The sequence below is a fragment of the Rhinolophus hipposideros genome (genome assembly GCF_964194185.1).
Source record: "Rhinolophus hipposideros genome assembly, chromosome: 17".
In the NCBI taxonomy this organism is placed as follows: Eukaryota; Metazoa; Chordata; class Mammalia; order Chiroptera; family Rhinolophidae; genus Rhinolophus; species Rhinolophus hipposideros.
The window spans coordinates 27,572,216-27,596,881 of record NC_138063.1 but is presented as its reverse complement, the minus strand read 5'-3'; positions in this window follow the sequence as shown (position 1 = coordinate 27,596,881).

Sequence of the window (24,666 nt, the reverse complement as noted above, 5' to 3'; positions counted from 1 at the left end):
TACATTGTTCTTGTCTACTTTCCATTACATCATGAGTGTTAACACAGCAGCATATCACTTAAAGTAGGAACTCCTTTAGAAATCAGCTTAATCAGAAATAGATAATATTCTCATAACTCTAATAATTCAGTCTACATCAAGCACTTCCTGAGTTCTTCTTTAGTACCAGGATTGTGATTAGCATGAGTAACATGGAGATGGCTGGGACACAGGGTCTGTCCCAGGGGCTGAGGGGGAGATGACATACTACATCCAGAGATGACAGCTACATCCAGGGACTATTTGAGAAGCATATATAAAACATCCAGCTTCTCATTTTGTTTTTCCTCTATACTTCAAATGATGTTTTCTCCCACCTCACCTTGATCATGTAATTCCATTGTCAAAATCACCACCAATAACTTCAGCCCTCCTAAATCTTGATTTCAAGCATTCCTCTCTATAGACTCAACCTTCTGTCTTCGGTGCTTACTCATTCCCAAGACTTATCACCAGTCTATTATAAAGCTAGTGCGCCACCTTTTTCACTATCTCTACCACTACCCAGCTGGACCTATCCACCATCATTTTTTTTTTTTCTTCTGGATTACTGTGTAGTCTCAGCTCTGGCTCCCTGGCCTCCAACTTTGTTTTCTTACTGTTTTATGGGCTTTTGAAAAACATAAATTAGGACATGTCAATTACCTGTACACATGGTTGTGGAATTAAAGAATAAATTTTTTAAGTCCATTCACTTGGGTTCTCTGCTCTACCACATGCTAGTCTAGGCTAATATTATCAGAAAGCATGGTGCAAAGACTATGGTCTCTTAGTAGTTGTGTTAGTTTCCTAGGGTGGCTGAAACAAAATACCACACACTGAGTGGCATAAAACAACACAAAGTTATTCTCTCGCATCTCTGGAAGCCAGAAGTCTGAAATCAAGGAGCCTTCTAAGAAAGAATTATTCATTGCCTTTTCTTATCTTCTAGTGGATGCCGGGAATCCTGATTGTCCCTTGGCTCGTAGTTGCATGATTCCAAGCTCTGCTTCTGTCATCACATGGTCTTAATCCTTGTGTGTCTATGTATCTGTGTCTCCTTACATCTTCCTGTAAGGCAGTTGTTATTAAATTTAGGAGCCCACCCTTATGCAGTGTGACCTCTTCTTAACTAAACTAATTATACCTGCAAAAACTATTTCCAAATAAAGTCACATTATGAACTTATGAGTGGAAGTGAATAGCGAGGACACTTTTCAATTCACCCCAGTAGTGATTGAGTCCTGAGGAAGACAAATGCATTTGCAAACATGAGCTCATTCAAACTCTCAAAGATTAGGTGTTCTCATGTTCAAAAGGGATTTGCACTTGCCTGTCTTCCTCACTGAGTGGTCGTAAACATTCAGAGCAAACACATTGATAGAGAATAGTTGTCCACTGCGAGGATCTATATACATATATCAAATGCTTGTATTATATAGAACACATATTGAAATGTATAATTTGGGGAATATATTCTTTTACGCATAAGTACAAAATGAAACAAAATTTTGAGTGTGATTCATTATTCTAAATTGCACATTCAATTTCTAATATATTTTCAAATATATGTTAATTAATCACCAGTGTTTTATGTAAATGGGAGAATTTCGAAGATTATCTCTTATACACCCACATTTTAATGATTGGGCAACTGTTCCTCAAAAAAATCACATTAAATGTCTACTTTTGTCCAGCCCATTGGTTGCAGAATGAAAACCCACTTCTTACTTGCAAGTGAAATGAACAGCTAATATATGAAGTCAAGTCATTGAATTGGCTCATGACCCTTACTCTCTCCTCCTTGCAGACATTCTTCTGGGAATGATGCCTTTAATATAGGGGCAGAAGATAGACACTGGATTTTGAAAGGCTGATTTGAATTCAACTGAGACATCGAATAGTCACTAAATACTACTGTTCATGTTTCTTAAATCTCCCAGATTTGGTTTTCTCAGCTGTAAAATGAGAACAACAATATTTATGCATAGAGTTAATGTAAATATTCTTTGTTTGAAGTGACTAAATTACAGTTATTAACTACATACATCCATAGACCAAAGGAGATTAACTATAAATTAATACACACACACACAGGATAGTGTGTCAAAAAGTCACACTGAACAAAGAAGAGATAATAATGATAATAGTGATGATGATGATGATGACTATATGAAATCACAGAGGAATGATCGTGTTTTGGGGAAGCATGTATGGCACTTTTTTTCCCCCTCAGGGATTAATAGCACTGCAGTATGACCCTGCTAGGTCTTTTGCTTACATCATCTTATCAATTTTTCTCGAGAAAACTAGATAACAAGGATCCCAGGTTTACAGGTGAGAAAATTAAGAATCAAAACATTTAAGCAAATTGCCCAAAGCTATCAACTTAATATGTGCAAAGGAAGGATTTCAAATAGGTGTCTGTCCAAGAGGAGTGGTTAGAATCTGTCTTGGAACTGATACATGCAGGCTGTGAAATATTTAGGAATGCCGAAACTAGAATTGGCATATTAACTAGAAAAGTTATTTAGAAATCCCTATTGACACCCAGTAACTGAAGGACGAGTCAGTAAATGCATGCTTCTGCACCTGGCAGTTTCCGGACACCTTCCAAGCTCAGATTCTGCTTCTGCTCTCACTCTCGGGATGACTGCTTGATTAATGAGCTTCCATTCATAAAGCTTTCTGATGAGAAATGTGTGCCATTGCTGTAAGTGGTAAGTCATATCATTGTTTGGATTGGCATTGAGACATGCCAGCAAAATCTCTACCCCTGTGGCTAGGGAAATGGATGGATAGTATAATCATATCTGTGGATTCATACTCAACAAGTCCGCAGGCTTATCGTAGGGGACCACTCTGAGTAAAATTTAGTTGGATTCCTGGCCAGATGCTATGTGTTCCAGTTCCCTATGTTTATTAAGTATTTTCAAGATTATATCTTAACCTAATCCTTTCTGAGTCTTTGGAATTCATTCTAGTTTAGCTCACAGATGAATGAAACACAGCAGAAGTTAAAGGAAATGCGAGTGCATTGGTTTTCTCTGAATATTTTTGATTTGGGGCAGAACCTAGGTAAGAAGAATAAATTTAAAATACCATTGAGAGATATAAAGGAAAAGATATACAAATTTAGGCATAGCCTCTGGTGTGTGAGCCTCATAAAGAACTTAGGAAGAAAGGTTACATATTTGCTGGGCTTCCAGTATCTCAGAGCATAGAGCTGAGGGTGCGTCTAGTTTTGGTCTGCCTATCTGTCTGAAATCTCTAAGAGTGTATCTACACAAACAGTGAGATCATGAATTTATCTTTTTTTCAAAGTTTTAGTCAATGGTTTTTGTTTTCTGTGGGGTGCTAAACAACTTTTTTATTAAAAAAATAAAAATAAACTTCCATTTTAAAGTAGATACGGTCCAAATGAAAGTTGGCTTATCGGTCCCTTCCAGGTTTATATTTCTATGAGTCAATATTTTTAATTATTCAGGAGTTTTTAAATAACCCTTAGACGTATGCACATTGTATAGTTTCCAAAGAAATTATCAGAAGTACTTTTGCAAGATATAGTATGCTAGCTTACAAGGCCAGTCCTAAAATCCGCCCATTCGTTCATGCACTCATTCATTTAACAAATGCTTATGGAGCGACTATTATATATGAGTGGTGGTTGTAGGACTAGTGGGTCTGCAAGAGGTTAATATCCTCAGAAGATTCAGTATTGACTTTAGGAGTTTCTTTAGAGCCATATGGTAACATGCAGGCATGTTCTCATTCCATTGTCTCCATAGGCAACATATAACAGGCGTCACGTGAACAGGACTCACAAAACATGCACTTAAAGAGAATTGAATGATTCTTAAATAATGTCGTGGTTTGATATTTTTGCCCTCTTTTTTCTTGTATGCCACCTGTCTCAGTTTCTGAAACACCACCATAAGCAACTTGTTATTTCTTTAATCTTAAAAGAAATCTAATGTACAAGATAATTTTCAATAAAGTGCAGCTATCTCTTTGACAAAGCAGAATAAGCAAGAACTCTCTTTACCACCCCAAACCCTGGAGACACACAGTTAAGCACATATACATATTTCCTGAGAATATATTTATGGACTTGTCTAAGATTCACAATACTTAGGAAATACAAAGGGAAGAAAAGTACTATCACAGTGGAGTAGCCTGCTGGACACTCTGATAATCAAGAGATCAAAATGAACATTATCAGTAGCGGGACAAACCCCTAGCACGCACTCTTGGATAGGTGCACTGAGAAGCACCGGGCACGTGCGTTTATCACTGAGAGTCCTGCCAAGGATGCGTAACCTGCATCTAATCACAGGGAAACATCAGAAAACAATACAAACTGATGATCGTTCTACACAATAATGGGCCTGTAATCATTAAGTGTCAATGTCATGAAAGTCAAGGAAAGGCTTCCATGAAGCCATTTCAGATTGAAGGTGACTAAAGAGACATGGCAACTAAATGAATGCGATATTCTCGACTAAATCTTTGAAGAATGTTTTTAGGCACCCCGCAGACACTTGATTGGGGTCTGAGAATTACAGGGTAGTAGTGTAGCATTTAATTTCCTGGTTTTGATGGTTGGATTATGATTATGTAGGAGAAAAGCTAGCTAACTTTTCCCATAAAGATCAGGAAAGTGCAATCTTTTTTGGAATTCACAGCCTATGTGGTCTCTGTCACAACTAGTCAACTCTACCATTGTAGGAGGATAGCAATCACATAGTACATATAAACAAATAAGGGTGACCATGTGCCAATAAAACTTCATTTATAAAATTAGGCAACACATAGGATTTGGCCCATAAGCCATAGTTTGCTGACTCCTGATTTCTTCATAAGAAATAGACAAGAAAGTTTCCAGTGGTGTTGGGGCATTTCATCAACAACTAACTATCAAGTGATTCTGGAAAAGACTAGAGTGTGCACTGTGCGTGCAACAATTTGAGATTGCTGCAAAAAGTGCTATTACTCAAACATAATAGACATCCATTAGGATTATATACCTTGGAAAGTTTAAGTATCTAATGATTTCATATGTAGCTCCAGTGAAGGTGATAACATAAATGTCAAATGACCAGGAGTAGTTTACATAAAAATATTTCATATAATTTGAGAATGGAAAAAGGTAATATTTCCAAATAAACACATTTTAAAACACGTAACATTAAATGCACATGCAATGCTAGGTTTTAATCAATTAAACATATTTAGCAGATATTTGGACATTTCAGCGACAGCCCTAAATGTTACATTCAATTATTGAAGTTAGCCAAAAGGTTTTATTTGGAGCTTTTTTTTTCCATTGAGAAAAGAAGGAATTATGATCATACTTAGATGTGTCTAATATCAGTGTACATGGACGGTATCTCCCACTCTTCTTTCTACAAAGTTCTAGCACTTATACTGAGGCAATTTAGTGTAGGAGAAAAGTCAAGCTTTGTGACTCTAAGCAACTTATCAAATCACTCTGAGCTTCAGTTTCCTTAGCTATAAAATTCAATTACTATATATATGTAACTAAATGGTCATTTTTCCCCTAGCACATAGTATGTGCTCACTTAATATTATCCTCCATCTATCTCTGTCTCTTACACTACTTAAATTTAATTTTATGCTCTCTAAAAGCATGAATACACTAAAAAGGAAAGAAACTTTGTTTTCATTCCTAGCAACCTACGTGGTACAAAGTATAGAGTGAGAAACTGGTAAATATTTGATAGCAAATTGACCCAATGAACTTCTCTCAAATTTTTCTTGCATTATCCCTTTAATTACTAGCTTTTCACCCTCCAGTACAATGTTAGAAATAATCCCATGAGAGTGTCTACATTCAAGTCCACATAGTCTCTAGCAAAAATACTCTGGATAACATTCTTAAAATGAGGGTGAAAAGCTAGCATCTTTCTAGGGGGCAAAAAGAGAAAATAAACATATATATATATATATATATATATATATATATATATATATATATATATATATATATATATATATATATATAATCTCCACATATACATACACAACATACACATATAATTTACATATAATTTTCTTTTGTCTTTTCTGGGGATATTTTTGAGTAATTAAAGTATCATCATTCATTGCATACTTCCACAATCCTCTCTCTCTTTCTCTCTTTCTCTTCCCCCACATCCCCAGCTAGCTATTTGTACAAACTTAACCTATAGTATTAAATTCACAGAGCAATTTAGGACAAGGTAAAGATTGAGTTAAGGCAAGCTACAGTTTGCAATGAAGTCAAGGACTGATGCCACCTGACTCGTTCATTTAAATGATTCGAGAGACACAGTCCAGTTGTAAAGTCTAGAGAGACCTCATCTAGACCTCATGAGGGGAAATAATATGAACACAGGCCTTCCAAGGATACAAGTAGAAGTGAGCAGGTTTGTGTCCACCTTAGACAACTGGGGAAATCTAGAACTCTGGGTACCTTCCTTAGGGAAAGGGGAAAAAACTAAACACAAAAGTGTTGGGTTTGAATCTCAGATTTATCAAGTATTAACCCTTTCACCTTCATGAGCCTTGGTCTGGGAATAATAAGACATAACTTTAACAGGTTTATTATAAAAAACAAATTAGATAGTGTATATTAAAACACTGTTTTAAACAATAGTAGTAATATGTTAAATTGCATTCCGTAATATACTAATATGACCATCTTTCCAATACATAAAATATTTATATTTCTTGTTTACTTGAGAGAGGGTACTAGCAGCTATCAATTACTAAAAAATACACTGGATCCAAATTTAGGGATTTTGAATTTTGTTATAACCAATGGCAGACAACCATGTGACTTAGAACAACTCACTCAACCTCATTAGGATTATGATGCTAAGTGTCTAAGGAAGATTTACCTTAGCTCTAATATTCTACGAACCTGTATGTCTGTATCTGAGTGAGGCCACTATATTTTTCTCTTCTGTTGTCAGTTCAGTTTTAAGGCAAACCATAACCAGGAATTCATGTATTCAGAGTAAAAGATTGAGTCTTCAGGTAGAGGAATTAAGAAAATGGATTGTATTTCCTACATACAAATTATAAAATTATAGGTCACAAAAAATTAGTTTCTACTCCAATTCTCTCAAGCACATGAAAGCACTCACCACCAGAACAGTTGCAACAGCTTGGCAGTAGCAGCTGCCCTGGAAAAGAAAAAACTGGAGAAATGAGTCATTCTTAATAACTTTTGCCAATGAACTATTAATTCTAAATAAAGCTAGACAGGACAGGGGAAGAAAATTTTTCCTTGGTTGGAAAGTTTTCAGGGGCCTAGAAAAAGGGAGAATTGGAACGCCATGAATTGAAACTCCAGGAAACGAAATAAAACACCATTTTCATCTAATATTAAACGCCAATTAATGACAATAGCAAAACACACACAAACTCACACACCCACACACACACCAAGAAAATAGTTACTAAACAAAAATGTATATATTGGATGTCCCAGAAGTACAAGGTGCCGGGGGTAATAGAGTTCTGAGACAACCTCCCCTCAACAAGTTTATGATCTAGGTGAGAAGAGAGAGAGCACACAGATATTCTGAATCACATCGGAGGGGCTTGGCCTCTTTCACTCGCACTTGGCTTGATGCTGCCAACTGCCAGATCTCTGACCTAGATAAGGTAGATGTACACCTGGCAGGTCTCGAATACCCCATAGTTACTTCAATGTTTGACCGCCTGCATGTATGTGTTCAGCCAAACCAAGCTGACCCAGACACTAAAAAGCTCCCACGGAATCCTTTGCCCATTTCAGTTTGGGTCTGCATGTGCCTTTTTTTCATACACTCTTAGGATTCCTTCGGGGCCAGAGGCTGGGTTTAGGGAAGGAGAGCTGGAGGAACAAAGAGAAATGGATTCTGATTATTTCCTTATTGCCCTTTCCTTTGACACTGTCTGGTTTCCCTGACCACAGCTTTGCTCTGCCAGATATGTTTCATTTTCTGCATCACTTCATCTGGATGGGCATTTCAGGCTGTGATTTCCAAGTTTGATCTCCTGTCGTAGACCCTGGTACTACTGAAAAAGAGGCTTTAAAGTTCAAAGTGAGTTAGAATGAGCAGTGTCTTAAGAGTTCATATCTTTCTGATCCTTCTCTGCTGTTGGCTACTTCAAAAAGTATCAAATTATTGTACACGGTATAGCAAATATCTCCAATGGGCACTGTTTTAAAATGTACTCAGGAAACCAGTCTTTCAGCTCAGAAATATAATGGTGAAACTTCTTTTTGTTGATGTGAGAAACTCGTTCTGTGAGAACTTCAGCAGCACACATTTCTCCCATGTGGCTCCCAGCTCACTATTCTTGTCCTTAAATAGTGACTGAGGTGATCTGATTGTTTCCAGATTAGTTGAGGTAACACTTAGACTGTTTTATCCACATGCACTGTATCCCCACCACTCCCAACCACCAAAATGCCCCAAAGATGCTTTTGTATGGCCTCCCTATTCAATCTTAGGCGTATCTTTAAAGTATATGAAACAATTAAATTTTTTTAAATAAAACATACATATTCATCAGCTCTTACTCTTCCAGACTTCTAATCACAAACCATTCTTGAGGGACTAGTCAGTGTCTCTGGATCTGAGCTAAATAAGTAAGTGCTAAATTCCTAGATAAATATGTTTATTATATAATTTGGTGAACAACGACTTTCCACATTTTTAGGGGTCTGAAAATCACACCTAAAAGTTTTGAAAATACATTCAAACAGGAAAGTGTTTGATTAATTCTATAAGATTAAAAAACTACTTTGTTTTATAACTTGCATTAAGTATTTAAATAAAGTGTGTTGCATTGGATATAATTTATAATCAACTTAAGCATGGAACATCATATTATGATTTGCATATAAAGTTTTCTAATTGGAAAACAAAATATTTCATAAACGCTGATATTATAAACTGATCTAAGCAAAAAAACAACAAAAAAAGTAAAAATAAAAATATGCCTACACTACAAGAAACTGCATTAATGTGGACCTAACATATTTCAAACATATTACACAGACACTGACAAGGCTGAAATTAGTCATTGCAATATCTAATTGTAAGGCCATATATTTTTGAATGTAGTTAACACAAATACTGCTAAAGTGGAGAGAAAAATAGGTGCATTCTCAAAAGTGAATTGTTTCAGTGTTTAGAAAATCATTAGTACCTTTATTTTTGAATATTGGTACAAGTAAAATGCTAGTTATAAATAATTATGATCTACCCTTAAAGTAGGTCCTTTAAGAACCTATTGGCAATCATGAAAGCAAACTGACCTACAGAAAAATTAGTACCATGTTCTATGATTATCTGAACTAAGTAAATTATTTAGTTATTTGTATTCAGTCCCAACTACATAAATGCATTAAACAATAGTTGAGAAAACTAAATGTTCCTCTATCGTTTTGGCGAAATTAACTTAGCTTTTTTTGTTTTTTTTTTGTTTTGTTTTTTAAAATGTATTTTTTTGTTGCATTAATAATATATTGTTCAGAATCCCATCATTTTTAACCCCAGAGTAAACTTCACCAAGGCAATAACTATTGTAATTTCCAAGTAAACTTTACAACCCCATTTCAATGTTTATGCTGAAAAAATTGGGTCTCATTTTAATATTTTCTTTAATAAAACATTACTCATTTTTTCCTTACTGTGGATTTATTTGCATATGAATCAAAGAAAGCTACCCTTTCTCAGAGGATGTATAAAAAAGTACAAGTTTCCCCTTCCATCTACCACGTCTAATTATGTTTTGAGTTGCTTCATCCCAGAGGAAAATTCACACTTGTTTGTATTTCTGTATCGTGGGAATAAATAAGTTTGCAAACAGGTGCGGAAATTCTTAAAATGGCATTGATTTATAGGTATGATTGAAATAATATTGTTAGATTATCTTCAGGGAGACGGGGTCTGGTGCTTCTAGGGGAAGATGCTGATACCAGGCTGGGAGAAAAATGATTCTTAGAGCATGAAAAGACAAAAGGGTAATGGGTTCTGTGATTGTCCACAATGCTCACACAGTATAAAACAAGCTCCCAGACATAACAGAATCTGGCCATAAATGCTTGGGCACTGAACATTCAGCATCATGACCATGGGAGCTACAGTGAAAGAGGTGAATACCTCTACTTTCTAACGGATCATAGGAGCCAGAAGAAAAAAAGCAAAATAAATCAAACCAACAAACAAAAAACAGAACACAAGTTATGCTCCTAAGAGAAGCTCAGATATGAATATGATTTCATTCAAAAAGATAAAGAAAGGTGACATTTCTTTCATTGTGTGAATAGTGATGAAAAACATACCTATTGTAAAAATATTGTAAAATACGAATCTGAAATATAAAAGTTTTGTTCTTTAGAAAACATAGTTTGGTCAAGACCCTTGAGTTATTGTGAAAGTTTCTGTTGATTTAATAAAGATGAGATTTGTGCATGGAAAGTATGACAATTTGGAGATCAGTGTATGGAAAGTGTTAGAGCTTTGCAATATAGTTTTGTTTTGTTTTGTTTTGTTTTGTTTTGTTTTGTTTTGTTTTTACTGCTGTCTTGACCCAGTTTTGAAGCCAATGTAAGAAGCTGGTTAGTTCTCCTTCTTGAGTAGCCCAGTAAGTCCACTTCCCAGCAATCAATTCCCATGCTGGGGTCTCATACTGTGTGCCACTATATACCCACCCTACTCACCCCAGGGCTAGGTACAGCCTCCATACCCCAAAACATTCTAGAATTATTAAAGTTGTCAATCCTAAATCTACTGAGACTGACTCACCCATTTCTTCTCAGGGAAACCCCAATGAAGGTGTTTGTCCACAGTAGACCCTTTCCCTCTGGCTCATGACTGACCCAGTGTTTCCCTTGAGTGGCCCTGGCTGGCTAAGTAATGAAACTGCACAATCCTGTTTCTCTCTCTCTCTCTCTCTCTCTCTCTCTCTCTCTCTCTCTCTCTCTCTCTCTCTCTGAATCCCATTTCACCATACTTCACCCAAGGTCGTGTATTTAGAAAATGTTTCTCATGCACATTGACATTCACATCAACGGCTCACTTCTGTGTGCATCTGAGGTTGGGAAGTGGGGTCAGTAGCCTTTTTGTTGTATCCCAGTGCAGCTTTCAAATGATTACCTTTTCATATAAGAAGTCTTTGCTTCTCTTTTGATGCTTTTGCTATTTGAGTTCACCATCCTCTATCCTACCTTATTAATCAAGACATTGAATCCAATTGTGCTCTTGGTTGTCTCTATCATTCCAAATACTGCCATTGTCCTGGGTCACTTCACACCCCTGTTGTCTATATATTACACACTCTCGTGTTTTGCTTCATATTTGGTCTTTGGTTTCCTTCTGTCTATTGATCTTCACCTTTATTCATCTTCAAATCAACTTCTAAAATCATTTCTGAAGTCTAGAAATCCAAAATCACTCTCATTGGACTAAAGTACAAGTGTCAATACTGAACCAAAGGCCGCTCTTTTAAAAGATCAGTAAAATTAATAAATATTTAGCCATGCTAAAAATAAAAAAAAAAAGAGAAAAGACATAACTCATCAATATCAAAAACAAAAGTGGGATATCTCTAGAGATTACACAGACATTAAAATAAGGGAGTATGGCAAATAACTTTATGCAAATACATACAACCTAGGTGAAATATACAAAATTCTTTGAAAATCACAAATTACCAAATTTCATCTCAGAAGAAAAAGATAACATAAATAATCCTATTTTATAGAAGAGATTGAATTTATTATTAAAAGCCTTCGGAGAAAAGAAATCTCCAGTCTTGGATCGTTTCACTGGTCAATTATACCCAACATTTAAGGAGGAAATAACAAGCCTACACAATTTCTTCTAATAAATAGTAGAGGGAACTCTTCCTATGTCATTTCATAAGACAAGAGTTACCCTAACACCAAGACCAGATACAAACAGTACAGAAAACAAAAGAACAAGCAAAAGCAAAGAAACCTACTGATTAATTTCTCTCATAAACATAGACACAAAAATCTTTAATAAAATGCTAGTAAATCTAATATGTATTCTAAATATATATATATTTATATATATATACATATATATATTTGATGTATATATATGATGGCTAAGTGGGATTTTTATCAGACTTGAGATGAAAAAACTACATGATCATATATCAATTGATGTTCAAAACTTTTTTGGCAAAATTCAACCTACATATATAATTAAAAAAAACAAAAACTCAGCAAATTAGGAATTGAAGGAAGCTTCCTCAACATGATAGAGATCATCTGTAGGAAAACTACAGTTTGCAATATTTCAAATGATAAAAAAATGGAATTATTTCTCCAAAAGATAAGGTCAGAATGTCTACTCTTACCACTCCTACACATCATACTTTATTACCTAGTCAGTGCAATGAGTTAATAAAATGAATCTATAAGACATACAGGTTGCAAAGGAAAAAAAAAATAAAACTGTCTATTCACAAATTCTATTTATATAGAAAAACATTGTTAGAAGAATGAAAAGACAAATCATAGACAGGGAGAAATATTTGCAAACCATATCTGACAAACAATATACATGCAGACTATATTAAAATTACTCACATATACCTAAATTTTGTGTAACAATATGCTGGAATGAAATGCATAAAATTTTCAACAACAGTAACAAAATGATCACATCTCAATAGTAATGAAACAAACAACCCTGTTAAAAATTGGCAAAGTGTTTGAACAAGACACTTGCAAAGAGGACATACAGAAGGCAAATAAGCACATGAAAAGATGTGCAGTATCATTAGTCATTAGGGAAATGCAAATTAAAACCATGGTACGATACTGCTACACATCCCCTGGGACGGTTATAAACAAAAGCAATAAGAAAAAAGAAAAAAAAAATTGTGGCATTATACTCATCCTGGGTAGGACTTGAAACAACTAGAACTTTCATGTATTCCTCATGGATTCAAATATTACAAGCATTCTGGAAAACCGTTGACAGTTTCTTATAAAGTTAAACATACACTTATATGCCACTGTAATTTACCCTAGACAAAAAAAAAAAAAAAAAAAAAAAAACTTACATCTTACATTCATACAAAAACCTGCATATGGATGTGTATAGCAGATCTATTCATAATTGACCCAAAATGGAAAGAACCCAAGTATTATCTGATTGATGAATGGATAAACAAACTGGTAAATCTATATAATGGGATAGCACTAATACTAATACTAGTGCTAATAAAAAGAAAGAAACTACTGATAACATGTGGCAGCATCTATGAATCTCAAAGGAATTATGCTAAGTAGAAAAGCCAGTCTCCCAAGGTTACATATTTTATGGTTCCATTTATGTGACACTGTTGGAAAGGGCAAAACTAGAGTGAAGGAGACAGATGAGTGGTTTTCATGCTTTAGGGATAGTTCCTGGGAGGTTTTGAGGATGCCAGAACTGTTGTGTATTCTGATTGTGGTGATGGTTACCTGAATCTGTATATGTATTAAAACTCAGAACTGTGCACCATAAAAAAGCGAATTTCACTGTATATTAATTTAATAAGTAAAATTTTTGAAAATATTTGCGTCCACATGGTAGAAACAAATAATTGCATTTGCTCACAGTATTGTACATCTTTGCCAGGCACATCTGAAGTATTTTCAGTATTATTTTGTTCATATTCCAAATCGTGTAGGGGAGTGACAGTATGGGCCACAGCTGTCTCAGGATCCAGGCTTAAAGGCTAGGTCAGCACTTGCCCATCAGAATAGCAATGGCATGGTGAACAGCACTGCCATGTTGCACCCTTGAGGTGGGCGTGGGGGGACATTTCCATGAATACCACAGCAACGGTGTCCCGTTGAGCAGCCCTGAGCATGAATGTCTTGTCATCACAAAACAATATCACCTATCTCTACCCTTTACCTACAAATTGCTTAGGATATTGCAAGTTTCATTAATAGTAGACTTCCGTTTATTTATCTTAAGACTCTAATGCTTATTTGAAATTCCAATTTTGGGAGAGGTCACATTCATTCTAATATATTGTATTGGTATGCACACCAAGTAATGTCTGTCTCTTCTAGACAATGTATTTTATTGTTTCAGGTGGGCGAGGATGAAGACATTATATACATAGGGAGAGTCAAGTGAGTTGTTTTAACTGTAATAGTGTCTTATAGAAGTTAGAAGCTTTCAGTAACTTGGAAGTAACCCTTGGTTTTATTTTTAACATGGTGACAGCAGTACCAACCTTATAGGGATGTAGAAGGTTATAATAATAGGAAAAGGTCACTTGTATGCTATACACTTTCAACAAATCAAAATTATTTTAGTTAGAAGGCAGAGGCACAGGAACACTGCAGGAATTCCCAGTTCTTACTATGTCATTTTGCCTAGGGCTAGAGCAGTAAATCCAGACTAATCCCATTGTAGGGAGAGCTCTATATTCCGTGGCCTGAGGTAATGATTATCAGACCTACACCCTGCTTTCTTTAATGGGCTGGTAGCTATTTGCAAAGCTAGCTAAGTATTATTGGATCATAAAAAAATAAAATAAAATAAACGTAACATGCCCCTTTCTGTCTTTTAATCCTTCAAGTTGTGAAATGTGGTCTAATTCCAAAAGTGATTCCCATGGTGTGGTACACACTAGAGCAATTAACTGATTACTGCTGTTCAGAAAATGTAGTCTTGGGTACAGTAACAGCCACCTCCTCCAAGAAAGACAGTCTTGTTTATCATTATTGGTTTCGATTCTTCTGAGAGTCTTTGATGCATGTGGCAAGGTTTATTTCCAAGCCAACTTGAATTATTATTTTTTTCCATCAAATTCTGTTAAGCACTGGCAAATACTTTCCCCAAATCAGAATCCCTTACATTTTCCTCTCTTTCTCTCATTTTTTCCTCCCATTGATATTACCTAGAATTCAGTATCCATTATTGACCAGAAAGCATCTCCATTGTTTTATACAGTTATAGACGGTTTACTTAAACATTACTGGGTACAGAAATACAGTCAATTTTAAAGCTGGAAGTGATGAAGCAAATTATGGTTTTATTAATGGATTAGAAATAACAACCATCTCTTAAGTTTGTTTTCTAGTAAAGAGCACGTGTTATTTCTTCTACCTCTTAGCCAATACATCTTGTTTAATCTAGCTTTCCTCCTTCCAAATATAAGTTTTTTAGCAATAGTACCTAAACCTCCAGTCACTTCACTGTTCCCTTATGCAATTATGCCTGTGTTCTCTCCACTTCCTAAGCTTTGAAAAAAAGTAAAACCTCTTTTACCCATCCAGATTTATAGTAGCTTGTCCAACTCTGGCCTTCTGTCAACATCTCCCAACTGGCCCACCTTTCCACCTTTTCACGTATATACCTCATGTAATTGGGTTCCACTGTTTGGTGAGATGCTAAGGTCTAAAAGGCAGGCAGCATGAGCATGTGAAATGACACTTGTTCAGAGAACATTTATTTTATGATTGACTCATTGCTTTGTCCCACTCTAAGAGTGTAAACGTAGACAAGTTCTATAATCTCTTATAGCCTTTATCTACCCATTTATAAAATGTGAAGAAACTACAAATTGTGAAGATGCCTGATAACAGCAGATGTATATAGTCATGTTTGTTTCTTCCTCCTACGTTAATATCCTCACAAGAAAGAATTTCATAGCAGTAGCTCAGACCTATCCTTAATATTGGCAGACACCATGTTCAACATTACGTCTCTGAATGCTTTTAGAGCAGGCATACTCCTCTGTTATTTCCCTGTTCCTTTCACTCTCCACTGTATATATGTGGCCACCATATAGTTCTGTTACCTGCCTACTACTTGGAGGCATCTGAATTTGCTACGATGCTTAGATCAGTGTTTCATATCTAAATGCAGAGTTCAATACATAAATAAATAATTGGTAAAGAACTACTTTCTCGAATGATGTATGTTTCTGTCGGTGTGTAGGGCCAGATTCTTTAACCACCGAAGCAAGAGCTATTCCAGGACAGTCGCTGATTTCATTTGTCACTTTATTGTCAGAGTCAGAGAAGTGAATTAAAGCCAGAGCTGTCATTGTCATTTTTTGAGAACATTCCTTTTCCGAGCACAGTTTATAGTTTGCTGTTTCACGGGATAGAAAAGCATTTCTTAGGAGAAAATGTGGTCTTTGCCTTTCCTCATGACCTTCCCTTTTCCTGAAACATCAAAATGCCTTTTCCACAAGTAGAGCCTTCGAAAAGTCACAGTTCTAGGACCAGACCATGTACAGCAGGTACGATATAAAAATCACCTTTTATACATGACACCTGTGCTCAGTTAGAAGAGGGAATGGATCAAAGACCAAAGGCATCTGCTTTGTGTTGACAAAGATGCCAGGAATGGAAAGTTCCTCTCAACTTTCAAGAATTCCTGATAATATACACATATGTTTCGCAAGATCCCTGCTGGTTTGTAAGGTACCTCATATGAATCAGAAAAAAAGATACCCTTTCTTAACAGACGAAGCATGGCTTGGTAAGCTAAGGTGTGGTTAGATTTTAGTCCACACTCATGCTCTGGGAAAGTGGCCAGTTTACATTTAACCTACAGAAATATTCATCGATACTATATACAATATACCTAGTGGTAAAATTATATATATATTGTTTTCTTTTTCATTTTCATGTCTTCTTTATGCCTTTTTATATTTTCCCTGTTCCTTCCTCCCCCCCCCCCCCAATCATTCAGAGAGTTAGCTGTCTCTGTACTCAGGGAAGAAAGCACAAAGAAATGATGAGACATGAACTTCCATCCCAGCACCCCCAATCTTAAGATCTGAAGAAGAATCTCCTTGTTTGAAGGTGTCATAAGGACAAACAGATATAAGGGAGCGAAGCAGGGATAAGAAGACTGAGCAGAATGTAATTTGGGTTCAAACAAGAAGGTGGCTGAACTTCCTGGGCAGCTCCCTAGGAAGACAAAAAATATCAAAGAGAATGGCTGTGATTGGAGAAGAAAGCCCATGTATAGCTTCTCAAACACCCTAGGCTCTTGTTGGTACAGTAACAGCAGAGATTATTGTGCCCACAGAGGAGATCTGGAAACCACAGGGAGTGGTCAGGTAGGCCAAAAATAAAGAGCTGCTCAGTGGGGACCTCTGTGGATTAATATCTGAGAACCAAACCTCCCTCAACCAAAAGGTGATTTTTGGTTCTAAGACTCACTGAAACCTGGTTCAACCCTAGGAAGTGGAGGTCAGAGGTGGTGACTCCCAGAAGAAAATAGCTAAAGTTTTTACCAGTCCATCAAATGGTATCTAAAACATGAGGAAATGTGAGTTATTTGAAAATAAAATGACATTCAGGCACATCTTAGTCTTTGGATGATGGTTGCTACCATCTACACAATCTAGATTAGAACATGATTACCAATGTCAACTGAAAGAGAGCAGCGTCTGACATAGTTGCCACTCACATCATAGTAGGACTCTAAAATTGTGAGCACCTATTTCCCAGTAGGTGCTCAGTAGGAACTCTAAAGAAAAGGATGATTTCTTTAAGTAATATTTTCTTGTGTTTTCTCTTCCTTCATAGTGATATAGTTTGGGTACTACTTCTTAAAATCAAAGAAAAGACTCACTAAATATAGGCCATAGGTCCTTAGTCAGCCAGCCCATGGGAGAGCCGTATTTGGGGCACAGGATACCTCAGAATCCACCTGCATGCCACCTTTAAAATATATATATTTTTATTATGGTCAAAACACTTAATGTGAAATACACCCTCGACACATTTTTAAGTGTCCTATACCATATCCTTAGCTATAGGCACAGTGTTTTACAGCGGATCTCTAGAACTTTCTCACCTTGCATAATTGAGATTTTATGCCAGTTGTTATAATAGCAACTCTTCATTTTTTCTGCCCAGCCTGTGGTTACTCCTGCCATCTCCTCTTCTGCTCCTAGGAGAGTTCTGGCTCTAGCTTCAAAGGGAAACCTCCGTTTCAATTGTTCTTGATCCTGTCCTCTGTCACCATGCCTTGGTACAGAAACATTTTCCTGACAGAAAAGGTCTAAGATGTTTTGACATGACTGCCTGCTACACTGCTGGCATTGCAGGACTTGGAATTCTGGGAGAGAAAACCATAACGTGTGTACATATCCAAACTTCTCTTGCAGGGAGAGAAAAGATTTTGTCACCTCTCAAAGTAGCAGCCATCTCAGGAAACCCTACTGACCTAGTCATGCAAAGCCAGGGGCTTGGAGGCCAGAAAGAATTCATTAAGTGGCATAGTCTCTGCAAAAAGCTGGAGGTGGCCTCTGGCTGACAATCATAAATGCTGAACTAGGTAACCATCTGAAGATAGATGAAAACAAAGTGAAAAATCTTTATCTCTTTCTTTGACTTCTCCCTTCTATTCCTTTATACTTCTTACTGTAGCAGGAAGAAAAAAAAAAAAAAAGTGGGTTTTTACTAGCCCGTATGCCTTCAGACTAGTTTGAGAAATTGTATCCACTCACAGCATGAAAACATTGTCTGGACCAAAGTAATTTAATTCCATCCAAATTTGAGTGGGGTCCCTGTCTGATGAGGTTTTAGCCTCTGTAGTGACACCTGGGGGAAGTGGCCAGGTACTCAGCTGAATCACCGTATTTCCATAAGAATGGATGTGGTTTAGGGATTTATAGAGCACCAGACTCTTGCCTAGAAGATACCAGGAATAAATGTGAAACAAAACTGGTATAAACAGATAGAGAGAGAAAGGAAGAATCCCTAAGTTCCACTCCCCTGTCTGGGTGAGGGGAGACTCCCTTGGCATGCAGGTGGTATGATACGGTCACTTTGCATGCCCAGCTCTCTACACAAGAGTCAGACAAGGCTACTGCGCTGAGGACAACAGCCTGTGTTATTAAATCCATGAAACCTATCATTGTTCTGAATGTCATACCATGAAAAAATTGGAAAAGCAGAACAAATGCAGGCTTTTCTAGTAAAATGGCTACTGCTCCCCAAAAGAGATTGCATAGCTTAGGTTGTCTTGTTTTAAAGAAATATAAAGATTCACAGAAAAACTTAGATACCCAGCAGCACTCAGTATTTTCAGGCAAACTAAATGTCCCGATTAATTTAGCACTCTCTCTACCCTCCTTTCTGTTTTTCTTTTTCACTTTCTTTTTAAGGTCCTATCTTATGATTTGATGAAAAAAAGTGAAGTTTATGTTATTCAGAAGCATTGTCTATAGCACTTTCATTTTGAGAAAAAGATGGTAGAAGGGAGGATGAAGAAACTAACCTTTTTTTCATGGAAGTATATGCATCTGAATAAGCCATTTAAAGTCATATTGTCAAGTCTCACACACCATACATACATATATATATGTATATATATATATATATGTATATGTATATATATATATATATATATATATATATATATATATACACAAACATGACTCAAAGTCCACTGCTGTTTCCAGTATACTATGTGGCAGAAATGTGTTTCCCTTATGGTCTGAAAGTTGCAAATACCACAAAGTTCTGTGTTAGAGGAAATGTGTGAAAAAGACAAGGTTCTTTTGTGACCAAATCCTTCTGTCACACTCTACTATAAACAGATTTTGTTTGTTAAAGTAGTAGTTCCTGGTGAATATACCAGAAGCCTGTCTCTTTGAAGGAAATGGAGTCAAATATGGACAACACCAACTGGAAAATATTTAATAAAATGTTACATATTATTGGGAGACTGTGGAAATACTGTTTCCCCAAAAATAAGACCTAACCAGACAACCAGCTCTAATGCATCTTTTGAAGAAAAAAAAATTAATGTAAGACCCGGTCTTATTTTACTATAAGACCCAGTCTTTATAATATGATATAATATAATGTAATATAATGTAATATAATATAATGTAATAAATATCATATCATATCATATCATATCATATCATATCATATCATATCATATCATATCATATCATATCATATAATACAGGGTCTTGTATTAATTTTTGCTCCAAAAGATGCATTAGAGCTGATTGTCCCGCTAGGTCTTATTTTCGAGGAAACATCGTAGTTTTCATTTGTGAAAACTTCTGACTTGACTCCATGGGAGCCACATGTGAATTTTCAAGAAAAATGTAAAAAGTACAGACAGGAGAAGGTGGGAGGTAGAACTATTACAGGATGTAACACCTTCCTGAGTAGAAAAACAAGGAAAGAATACCTTGCAGAGGAGGATAGTTATCCTTCTAAGGAAGAGAAAACCATCTGTCTTTTTGTTTAGATCATAAATAGCTTTCCTCCAGTAACTTATTTACTCCTTATTTTCTTGAATATTTTGATGAAGACATCATTCAATATCTTTTTTTTTAGTTATGGACTTTAGATCCTAAATAATTGCATCTTTTTCCCCCCATCATCCTTGTTTTTCTTAAAATTATGGATTTTTCTATTAAAAATAAATGTTCTTTGTGTCTGAATATCACATCATTTATCATAGCATACTTAATTAAAAAGAAAAAAATATGATAGCTTTTGGTAGTGAATACTGAGGACTAGAAATTCATGCAATATGCAGCATCTGATTTGTGGATTGTGACAAGAAAAAAATTTTGAGATGTTCTAAATTAAACTATAGTGGTCAGAAAATGAGAGAAAGAGAACAGTTAGCCTACTAATAGCTGTGGACCAGTTCTGACAGAAGACTGATCACACTCCTGTATATCTGTTAGAGTTTAGTGTTCATTTCCAGGTTACTATTTCTGTGATTATCCAAAAGAGAATAGCCAGGCCCCAGTGAACCCCCGGGGTCTCCATTTCTTATTTACACAGGAGCTTTACTGATTCTGCTGTGCCTATTATGGAATGAGCCCTCCATTCCCTTGTCTCTAGCTAATGTAAATCCTTTCAGAAGGTCTTGCAACACTCCTACCTAGCCATGCTGCTGGTGGTTTCGACTCCATACCCTGAGACCTGTCTTCTGCATGTTCCTAGCAATAGCCCTGTTAACAAGACTTTCAACTGTACAAGTTAGTTTTTTTGCTGTTGTTATTGAACAACTGTATAACCCCAGGTAGGAGTTATCACTGTGTTGACAGGAGGAATGGAGCCCCCTGTAGTTGTGCAATTGGTGACCCTGATCATCCTTAAATATGAGTCATCAATTAGGTAATCCCATGACCATGGATATAAGAGTCACTACAGTAGCACAGGGTCCATTACCTGCTGTCTGTCCTGGTCCATTGGTTTCTGCTTCAGGGCCAGTGCCCTGAACTATCTAGAAGGAGTGAAGGAGCCCCTCTACCTGTGAGGCTGTGCCTCAGGTTTCCTAGGCTTCTTAGGTGGAAACTATCATAGAGAAAAAAACCCTATTCAGCAGAAGAGATTTGGTGAGTGGCTCAGCGTTAGCATCCTCAAGCCACATTTGGTTTTCCAGAATGGTGCCTGACCAGACCCTGTCTCTCCTGGGGGGTGGATACATGAACATTTGGCATGGGGGTTTCTGCATGTCTGCCAAGTTCTGATGTAGAGAAAGAGGTCACTACTTACACAAGTTTCAAATTATTTAATTGAAAGGCATTACCTCTCACCTAGTCAGACTTAAGAGCCGTATTTGAATGTGGCCTTCTCACTGTTGCTAAGATTTTTTTTTGGTTTCCGGGGAACAGTGAGAACATGGAAGGCACTGAGTGACTGGACACCTCTAGTCAAGTTAATTAAGCTCTTTTAGAATTAGTCACCGAGACATAACACAAGTATTAGCACTTTCAGTGTCTTGAATTTTATGGCTTAAGAAAGAGAAATACTTTTTAGACCAGTGTCTCATAACATTCAAGATATCAAAGTTAGTGAGTTGATAATTACCCACACTTTTCCAATGGAACAGAAACAACTTTATGCATAACTTTCTTAGCATTATTTGTGAAAAACAAACAAACATAAATACATCCCACTAATTGGGATTTTTTTTTAATGGAAGAGTTTAATGTGGTGGAATAATAGAACAGCAGTTAGTTTTAAATTATCTCTATTTTCTTATATTTTTGAAGCTTTAATATATATATATTTTTAAATATACGAAAAGTAATCATATGAGAGAAACAAGGAGCAGATCTCTTAGATAGTAAGCGACTTTGAAAAGGCAACTCTTTATTGGGTAATGATAACAGTATTACTTTTCATGATACATAAACATGATTTCTAGATATGACTTGGAAGGTATGGGTCCAAGAGATTAGTTGCTTCTGGGGAGCCTCTGGAGATATTAGAGTGATTATTTTGCTAACCATATTTTTTTTAGGAATTTGAGCCCTTCCATTATCAATCAAACACAGAGAATCAAAGGGTAATTGGCCAGGATTTTCTATAAGATTATAAGAAATTCAGTGAATTAAATTCTTTATGTCACTAAGGATCACATTTTTCAATTTCAAAATATGGTGTTGAAAAATCTTACTATGATGTGTGAGTTTACTTCCAGGTTTTAATATGGAAAGTCTTGTAATATCATTGATTTTTTTTTTCTTTTCTTTTTCTTTTTTTCTTTTCTTTTCTTTTCTTTTCTTTTCTTTTCTTTTCTTTTCTTTTCTTTTCTTTTCTTTTCTTTTCTTTTCTTTTCTTTCCTCCCTTCCTCCCTCCCTATCTTTCTCCCTCCCCTCATCTCCCTTCCTCCATCTCTTTCTTTCCTTCTTTTTGCTTTTTTTATTATTTAACCAACATAAGACTTTGTAAGATCTCTATGCATAATGCTGAATATAATCTTATATGATCAGGAAAAACGATGTAAAAGGTAGCTCAGTGGGGCCTTATCCCTAGACAGAGCCTAGAGATGATTTTTCTTATGTCTAAATTCAGCAAGCACCTTTTTCCTCTTATCTTTATTTATTTTTACTTTCTTTATTCATAAAAATTCAAAATAAAAATAAGTCTAGTCAATTGGCAATTTGAATTGAGTGTTTCAAATGGTTGAGGTTTTACTACAGAATGCATTTTTATGGACGAGAGTTTTTCTTTTTTGTATGCATGATGTGTAGCATAGACTACATCAAAGCATAGGCAAAATTCTCCAGGCCTGGCTTGGAGGTGGCACCTGGGGAGAGGGAAATTGAACAGGTCTCTAACTCAGACCAGCAAGGCCCCGACTGAAGGACAGCAGGATTAACCTGGTATTGCCAGGTGATTGGAGCCCCCCCAAAACCTTCTCACTTTCAAAGCCCATCTTTAGACAAGTTTCCATGATTAGAAACATGCTCCTTTTTCTTAGAATATTCACCCTTTTGGTTACAAATGTTCCCAGAAAAGAACACAGGTTACACCATAAATAGTTCACATTCAAATATTAACTACAATCATAAGATTCTTTCCTGACAGCAAATGTTTAAAAGTTTGGAAGGAAATAGCAAGACACACGTTTTTAAAGTCTGAACAAGATTGGGTGAGAAGGTGGGTTATTGGTCAGGAGAACGAGATTTATTTCATAAATGCATTTGTGGAAACTCACAGCATGAACAGCCCTGAGAGTAATCAGAAAAATGAATGAAACTTGTGTTCAGCACCCTCTACTTCTTTTAGCACCTTTTCCTACCATGAAATTCAGGACAAACTAGGCCCCAGCACAATCACATAGACCGTTGGTGTTCTACTCTCTCTCCCTTGCCAGCCTGGTGTCCCCCACAATCACAGGTCCTACATAACATGCCCCCCCGCCACCTCACGTCTATCCACTTAAATATTTAGCTAGCTGATTGGCTAAATGGATCTAATAACAATATTCCCAGCAAATAGAAAACAAAAGACAAATTGTTCCCCAAGGATGTTTCCATTTGTCTTAACATGTGAAATGACGTCTCCAATGATAGGACAGGGATATGCTATTTCCAGGCATGTGGAGCTTCCTTATCTTCTAATAAAACACACCCAGTACATGAGGGGCCATTTCTCTCAGCTCCACGCAGTCCATTGGTGCTAATACACCCTGAACAATAAAATACGGTGATACAGGCAGTCCCTGGACATAATAGCTAGAGTGTAAACAGAGGTGTTTGTTTTCTTGTATTCATCAGTAATTTACTCAGCTCAGGTCAGGTCCAGATACGTACCTCACACTTGGCCTGTTAAAAGTTTGATCTAGTTTTATTAAAACAGTCTCTCAGTTTGTAAAGTCTATGAAGTTTCAATTTAAAAAGCCTGCTGTAAATTTAGGATCCTCTTGCGTGTGTTGTATTTATGTATGTATTTTTTCTTTTTATTAACAGTGGCCTTGAGCATATCAACTAGCTCTTCAGTCAGCAGATTCTGTAGGGGGCTTTAGACATCTATTTCCCTCTCTTCAGTTTCCTTTAAGGCTGAAAATGCCTCTGCTTATTACAAGTATCCCAGGCCCTTCTCATATTCTCTCATCTAGGTCTAAATGCAGTATGCATTTTCATGGTTTTATTTTCTATAAATGCAAGAGCAATGATTCGTAAGGTGGTACTCTCTGACAACCATACCTGGACCCTGCGCTATTGTAAGTAGTCAATCTTTTAGAAATGATTCGTGCCATTCAACTGTGCTTCTTCTTCTGTTCTGCTTCCCCTACTCTCTGTCTCAAACCCAACACTTCCTCTAAAGAGATGATCTAATAGGATGGTTTTGTTCTCATCCAATAT